The following is an 8,551-nucleotide window of genomic DNA, read 5'->3' as shown; positions in this document are numbered from 1 at the left end:
GACAAGGCAGCTAGTTGTGCATGCTGAATGTAGTGTATAACTAGAGGAAATTCATCTGACTTACAACCCTTTGATCCTGAGATAGATAGGACATTTCATAGATTAGTTAGGCATCATTTTATACCTTTTGATCATTCTGAGCATTCCATTACTGGTGAATCTGTGCATTCTGTTATTGGTGATTTTGAACATCCTGATTTTGAGCATTATAATTTTGAACATTCTGAGAACATGGCACAACCTCCCACCCGTGAGAGGACTCTAAGGGAAATGGTTGCACCTGATTTCACCTACGAAAGCTTGTGCATCCAATACCCTGATGAGGATGTCCCATATGTTCTTAAAACTGGACTGATCCATTTGCTTCCAAAGTTTCATGGCCTTGCAGGTGAAGACCCGCACAAACATTTGAAACAATTTCATATTCTCTGCTCCACCATGAAACCCCCAGATGTCCAAGAGGATCACATATTTCTGAAGGCTTTTCGTCATTCGTTAGAGGGAGTGGCAAAGGACTGGCTGTATTACCTTGCTCCAAGGTCCATCACGAGCTGGGATGACCTTAAGAGAGTATTCTTGAAAAAAATTTCCCTGCTTCCAGGACCACAACCATCAGGAAGGATATCTCAGGTATTAGACAACTCAGTGGAGAAAGCCTATATCAGTACTGGGAGAGATTTAAAAAACTATGTGCCAGTTGCCCCCACCATCAGATTCAATAGCAGCTTCTTCTCCAATATTTTTATGAAGGACTCAGTAATATGGAGAGAAGTATGATAGATGCTGCCAGTGGTGGAGCCCTTGGAGACATGACTCCTGCTGAAGCCAGAAATTTAATTGAGAAGATGGCTTCCAACTCCCAGCAGTTTAGCGCCAGAAATGATGCCATAGTCATTAGAGGAGTGCATGAGGTAGCTACAAACTCAGCTACATCATCTGAGACTAAGAAGCTTGAAGGCAAACTGGATGCATTGGTTAACTTGGTAACCCAGCTAGCCTTGAATCAGAAATCTGTACCTGTCGCAAGGGTTTATGGTTTGTGCTCCTCTGTTGACCACCATACAGACCTTTGCCCTTTCATGCAGCAACCTAGAGCAATTGAGCAGCCCGAAGCTTATGCTGCAAACATTTACAATAGACCACCTCAACCTCAGCAACAAAATCAACCACAGCAGAACAATTATGACCTCTCCAGCAACAGATACAACCCTGGATGGAGGAATCACCCTAATCTCAGATGGTCTAGCCCTCAACAGCAACAACAACAGCCTGCTCCTTCCTTCCAAAATGTTGTTGGCCCAAGCAGACCATACATTCCTCCACCAATCCAACAACAACAGCCCCAGAAATAGCCAACAGTTGAGACCCCTCCACAACCTTCCCTCGAAGAACTTGTGAGGCAAATGACTATGCAGAACATGCAGTTTCAGCAAGAGACCAGAGCCTCCATTCAGAGCTTAACCAATCAGATGGGACAATTGGCTACCCAGTTGAATCAACAACAGTCCCAGAATTATGACAAGCTGCCTTCTCAAGCTGTCCAAAATCCCAAAAATGTTAGTGCCATTTCATTGAGGTCGGGAAAGCAGTGTCAAGGAACTCAACCCGTAGCACCTTCCTTATCTGCAAATGAACCTGCCCAACTTCACTCTAACCCAGAAAAAGGTAATGACAAAAATTTACCTAACAATTTCTGTGCAGGTGAATCTTCCACTGGCAATTCTGATTTGCAGAAGAAGCACATCCCTCCTCTTCCATTCCCTCCAAGAGTAGTTTCCAACAAAAAAATGGAAGAGGCAGAGAAAGAGATCTTGGAAACATTTAGAAAAGTAGAGGTAAACATACCTCTGCTGGATACAATAAAGAAAATTCCAAGATATGCTAAATTCTTGAAGGAGTTGTGCACTAATAAGCGGAAGCTTAAAGGAAGTGAACGAATTAGCATGGGTAGAAATTTCTCCGCATTGATTGGTAAATCTGTTCCCCAAATTCCTGAAAAATGTAAAGATGCAGGTACATTCAGCATACCTTGTATTATAGGGAATAGTAAGTTCGAGAATACCATGCTAGATTTAGGAGCTTCTGTTAGTGTTATGCCTCTGTCTATTTTTAATTCTCTATCTCTAGGTCCCTTGCAGTCAACTGATGTGGTGATTCATTTAGCTAATAGAAGTGTTGCCTATCCTGTTGGGTTTATAGAAGATGTCTTGGTTCGAGTTGGTGAACTAATTTTCCCTGTTGATTTTTATATTTTGAATATGGAGGATGGATTTTCTCAAAGATCAGTTCCCATCATTCTAGGCAGGCCCTTTATGAAAACTGCTAGAACTAAGATAGATGTATATGCAGGCACACTATCCATGGAGTTTGGTGATATAACTGTTCATTTTAACATTCTGGATGCTATGAAATACTCATCTGAAGATCTTTCTGTATTTCGTGCTGAAATAATTGACCATGTTGTTGATGAATACATGACTGATCTTTACTCTAATCTGCATGCCTCTCACTCTTCATGCATTGAGTTTGAAATTGTACTTGATCATATGTATGAATTTGATGCTGAGAGTGAATCTGAAAGTGATATTGATTGCATGTCTGGTGGTGGTGTTTACCTCTTGAGATTGATTTTATAGAGTCAGATAGGACTAACCATGTTTCAGGAAGTACATATACCTCTGACTTTCTATATGAGGTACAGGCTGAGAAACCATCTCCTTCTACCACTATCCAGCCGACCACACCAGAATTGAAGCCTCTGCCATCAAATTTAAAATACGCTTACTTGGATGATAGCAAGAGTTTTCTAGTGATTATACCTGCCTCCCTTGCTGATGAGCAAGAGGAGAAGTTGTTGTCTGTTCTCAAGAAGCATAAGAAGGCTATAGGCTGGACCCTAGCTGACATTCCTGGTATTAGCCCATCCACATGTATGCATCGAATAAATTTAGAGGATGGAGCTAAACCAGTAAGACAGCCACAGAGAAGACTCAACCCGGTGATTCTTGATGTAGTGAAGAAGGAGATAACCAAGCTTTTGCAAGCTGGAATCATTTATCCTATCTCCGACAGCCAATGGGTGAGTCCCGTCCAGGTAGTCCCGAAGAAGACCGGCCTCACAGTGATAAAAAATGAGAAGGAGGAGCTGATTCCTACTCGGGTGCAGAATAGTTGGAGAGTCTGCATTGACTATAGGAGGCTGAACCAGGTTACCAAAAAGGACCATTTTCCCATGCCATTCATTGACCAGATGCTTGAACGCCTGGCAGGTAAATCCCACTACTGTTTCCTTGATGGTTTTTCTGGTTATATGCAAATTACTATTGCTCCTGAGGATCAGGAAAAGACCACATTCACCTGCCCCTTCGACACTTTTTCCTATAGGAGGATGCCTTTCGGCTTGGGCAATGCCCCTAGTACCTTCCAGTGGTGCATGATTAGTATTTTCAGTGATTTTTTAGAAAATTGCATAGAGGTGTTTATGGATGATTTCACTATATATGGATCCTCTTTTGATGGTTGTTTGGATAGTTTGGAAAAAGTTTTGAATAGATGCATTGAAACTAACCTTGTTCTAAATTTTGAAAAATGTCATTTTATGGTTGAGCAAGGTATAGTTTTAGGCCACATTATTTCCAATAAGGGTATTGAAGTAGATCCTGCAAAAATTTCTGTTATTTCACAATTGCCTTACCCCTCTTGTGTGCGAGAGGTGCGATCTTTTCTTGGTCATGCAGGATTCTACAGGCGCTTTATAAGGGACTTTAGCAAAGTAGCCCTTCCACTGTCCAACTTGTTGCAAAAGGAGGTGGAGTTTGACTTTAATGACAGATGCAAAGAGGCTTTTGATTGCCTCAAAAGAGCGCTGACTACCACCCCCATCATCCAGGCACCCGATTGGACAGCCCCTTTTGAGCTTATGTGTGATGCATCAAATTATGCATTGGGGGCTGTCCTTGCTGAGAAAATTGATAAATTGCCCAGGGTGATATATTATGCTTCTAGGACTTTAGATGCTTCCCAAGAGAATTATACTACTACTGAGAAAGAGCTTCTAGCCATAGTTTTTGCTCTTGAAAAATTTCGATCTTATTTGCTTGGTACCCGCATTATTGTTTATACTGACCATGCAGCTCTAAAGTACTTGTTGAAGAAGGCTGATTCTAAGCCTAGGTTGATCCGATGGATGCTCTGGCTCAAAGAGTTTGACTTGGAGATCCGTGATAGGAGCGGAGCACAAAATCTAGTTGCTGATCATTTGAGTCGGATCAAACGTGTATCAGATGCGGATTCACCCATTCGGGATGATTTCCCGGATGATCATTTGTATATATTGTATAGTATTTTTGACTCTCTTTCTACTCCCTGGTTTGCTAACATTGTCAATTATTTAGTTGCCTCTGTTTTTCCTCCCTTAGCATCTAAGGCCCAAAAAGATAAAATTAAAAGTGATGCTAAGCATTTTATTTGGGATGACCCCTACTTGTGGAAATTATGCAGTGATCAGGTAATTAGACGATGCATTCCAGATCATGAGACTGACTCAGTCCTACAGTTCTGTCATTCTTTCGCACCAGGAGGTCATCTGGGTGTTCAAAGTACATCTCGCAAAGTGCTTGATTGTGGTTTTTATTGGCCCACCATCTTTAAAGATGCGTGGAAGATCTACAGCACTTGTGAGCAGTGTTAGAGAGCAGGAAATACACTTACATGGCGACAACAAATGCCTCAACAACCTATGCTATTCTGTGAGGTGTTTGATGTCTGGGGTATAGATTTCATGGGCCCTTTTCCTGTCTCTTTTGGTTATGTTTACATTCTCCTTGTAGTTGACTGTGTTTCAAAATGGGTGGAAGCCAAGCCCACTAGAACTAATGATGCTAAAGTTGTTGCAGACTTTGTCAGGTCTAATCTGTTTTGCAGGTTTGGAGTACCTAAAGCAATTGTTAGTGATCAAGGAACCCATTTTTGCAACAGAACAATGCATGCCCTGCTTAAAAAGTATAGGGTGGTACACAGGGTATCCACACCATACCACCCCCAGACCAATGGACAGGCAGAAATTTCTAACCGGGAAATCAAGAGAATTTTAGAGAAGATTGTGCAGCCAAGCAGGAAAGATTGGAGTACCAGGCTTGATGATGCTCTCTGGGCACATCGGACTGCCTACAAAGCACCCATAGGAATGTCTCCTTATCGGGTTGTCTTTGGAAAGGCATGTCATCTTCCAATGGAAATTGAGCACAAAGCTGACTGGGCAGTGAAGACTTGCAACTTCTCTATGGATCAAGCTGGTGAGGAAAGAAAGTTGCAACTGAGTGAGTTAGATGAAATCCGCCTAGAAGCCTACGAGAATGCCAAGTTCTACAAAGAAAAGACCAAGAAGTTCCATGATAGCATGATAGTTAAGAAGGACTTCATGGTGGGGCAAAAAGTGCTATTGTATAATTCTAGGCTTGGACTTATGAGTGGTAAGTTGAGGTCTAAGTGGATTGGTCCTTTTGTTGTTACTAATGTTTTTCCTTATGGTACAGTTGAGATCAAAAGCGACTCCACAAACAAGAGCTTCAAGGTCAACGGCCATCGACTTAAGCCATTCCTCACAAACCCTTCTTTAGTGGACGTAGTGGTGGAAGAGACTTCCTTACTCCACCCTACTCTTCCTCTACCATGACTTAGGGAGTTCTTCTCTTCCTTATCTCCTTCCTTGCTTTTATTACACTTGTCCGATTCTATTTGATGATTTAATTGTTTTTAATCTCTTAATTGTGCTACATTGAGGACAATGTGTTGTTTAAGTATGGAGGGGGAGTGTTCTTTGGTTTTTGTTAGTTTTGTTGGTTTTGTTAATTTGTTAGTTGTGTTAATTTGTTAATGTTGTTAGTTTCGTCAGATTTTAGTTTAATATTTTGGGTCAATTCTGTGCGCATGTACGACTTTGCATGTTTTTCTTTGAATCATAGGATATGTTCAAGAAATGGGTAATTGTTTTGAAAATAAAAGTTTTTGACATTTTGTGACTTGAAATCTTTGATTCTCCTCTACATGTCATGATAGTTTTGAAAGCTCAATTTGGAAGTGATGAGTTTACCTTTGTGAGAATTTGAGCCATCCATCATCATAATCATTTGGTGTGTTTTGCCCCATTGATTGCTTGCACAATAGCCTTGGCTTGATTCTTGTTGATGCTTCCTAATTCACATGCATATTTGGATATGATTGAGGCAATTTTGTTCTTATAAGCTTCTAGCCAAATAGACTTACCTTGACTTAATTCCTTTGATAGCCCTTTTGAGCCTTGTTTCCCTTTCCTTGTTTTGAAGCTCATTACAAGCCTTAAGTGAAAAACCATGATATCACCATATCCTTAAGGAATTTTGGAGCTTTGGAATTGTTTTGGGAATAAGTGTGGGGGTTTTTGTTTCATTGATTAACATGTTTTGTTGGCCATGCTTCATGATATATTTTGAGCCATACTTGATGTACATTGCATATTGGTTAAATGTTGGACATGTTGAATATGATGTTGTTTCTCAAAGGCTACAGAGTAAAAAAAAATTATAAAAAAAAATCGAAAAAGAAGAAGAAAAGCAGTAAAGTTGAGTGAATAAGATCTTAAATGACAAAAGAATGATGAGACTCTTGGTTCTACTCTTTATGTTTAAATTTTATCTTTACTTCTTTTATGTTTTCTTATTATGCACTTATTCCCCATTGCTCCTCTATTCCTTTGGGATTCAGCCACTTATTCCATATTTTTCCATACCTTGTCCTTGGCCCCATTACAACCTTAAAAGACCTTTTGATTCTCATGTGCTTGTGTTTATGGGTTGATTTTCAATTTTAGAATCTTGCCAAGTTTATGTGGTGTTTGTTTTCATGGGTGCTTTGAGGGTAAATAGTAGCCTAAACATTTGAGAGATAGAGTGTATATCTTGTGAGGCTTTATCACTTTTCATTCTTGAGCTGATTAACTATTTTGCCATGATTGGGTTGCTTGGATGATTTTCATGAATGTCTTGACTTTTCGGATATCCTTATGTTAGATGTTACCCATTCCTTTCATTCCTTGATGTTCATTGAGAAATATGTGAATGTTTTCGTTTGCCTCTCTTTGATATCCTTGGATTTTGTTCTTTGTTTCATTTTGCCCAGGAGTGCAAAAAGCTAAGTATGGGGGGTTTTGATGTGCCATCATTTTCTTCTATTTTCTAAACCCTTTTTGCACCATTTTAATTACTGATTGGTCTTAATTGTCAATTAATTAGGCAGTTTTATTATTTGGGCTCATTTAGCTAATTTGATGTTTTTAATCTAATTTCAGGAATTAATGAAACATTGGGCTTAATCCGAATTTTGGTTCTGGACTTGAAGAGGGCAAATAAAGCAGCGCTTACCTTAGTTAATTTCTAATTAGGAAATTTCGCAATTTTATTTTATGTGGTTTAGTGTTTATTTCTTTTGGGGCCAGAGTATTGTAATAGGGCCCAGTAACTTTGAGTGACTCTTTTTAAATAGCAGCCTTGGGATTTGTGCAAGGCTATTCTGTTATGCTATTTTATTATTCAGAGCTTTTGTTTTAGGTCTTTACGTTTTTCTGTTCTAAGGCTACTATTTTCGTTCTTAATGCAATTTTCCGTTTTCTGCTTCTAATTACAATTTCGTTCTTGCTTCTTCTTCTACTTTCATTTACGTTTCTGTTTCATTTACATTTCTGTTCATTTACGTTTCTGCTTCATGTTTCATTTGCGTTTTCTGTTTGAATCTATGGAAGGCTAGTTTTTCTGGTGTTGTTTCCTTTTGAGGATGAAGCCCAACTCTCTTTGAGGTTTCGTTTGTAATGTGGTTTCCTGGCAGTTTTCCCTTCACCAGTTATCCCAAATTCGTGAACATTAATCAGTGCACACTTCGTGTTCGATTAATTGCCTCTGAGCCTAACTTGTGTTCATGCTTAATGGACGAAGGGCTAACTGGTGTATGTGGTGCCTAATCACGTATTGACAACCCTAAGTTGATTTTCGCTTAGTAAATTGAAATAGGGTTGGATTAAGTGGTTGACTGTTAGGGACGAATTCTCCATAACCCAGGATAAGAGAATGGCTTCTGAATCAGAGGAAACAACCCGTTTTTAATATTAGTAGTTTCATATTCTAGTTTACTTGTTCTGCTCTTCAATCACAAAACAAACAAACCCCCCCCCCCCCCAATCGTTACTGTTACTGCGCAAGTATATTATGAACATTTGGTTTGTCATTGCTCATTGGGAAACGACCTAGGATCACTTCCTAGTTACTGCATTTTCATATTTATTTGATTCGGGTACGGCCTCGATCAGCATTCGATTGAGCACTGTATGACCTCGAAGCGTAAGGTGCAAGGTCCAATTGATGCGGGCTGGCTGAAATTTGAGGAGAATCGCATGTAAATCCCAACATTGACAAGCGACACCACACATGGGGCAATTTTGAAAGCTATTGTTAGATGTCTCTAATGACTCATCAGGATTTTCAAGTTTATGCCACAGTTACAACGCTAAATAAATGGATAAATC

General features: G+C 39.7%; 1 non-coding gene across 1 annotated transcript; it reads right to left on the bottom strand.

The window, feature by feature from the left end:
• Positions 1-608: 608 nt before the first annotated feature.
• On the bottom strand, positions 609-715 carry LOC114410976. The gene has a single exon (XR_003666365.1). It is a non-coding gene; the product is annotated as a small nucleolar RNA R71 (small nucleolar RNA).
• Between the last annotated feature and the right edge of the window lie 7,836 nt (positions 716-8,551).

This window comes from Glycine soja, chromosome 4 (genome assembly GCF_004193775.1).
Source record: "Glycine soja cultivar W05 chromosome 4, ASM419377v2, whole genome shotgun sequence".
Taxonomy (NCBI): Eukaryota; Viridiplantae; Streptophyta; class Magnoliopsida; order Fabales; family Fabaceae; genus Glycine; species Glycine soja.
This window is presented reverse-complemented; position numbering and strand designations above follow the sequence as displayed.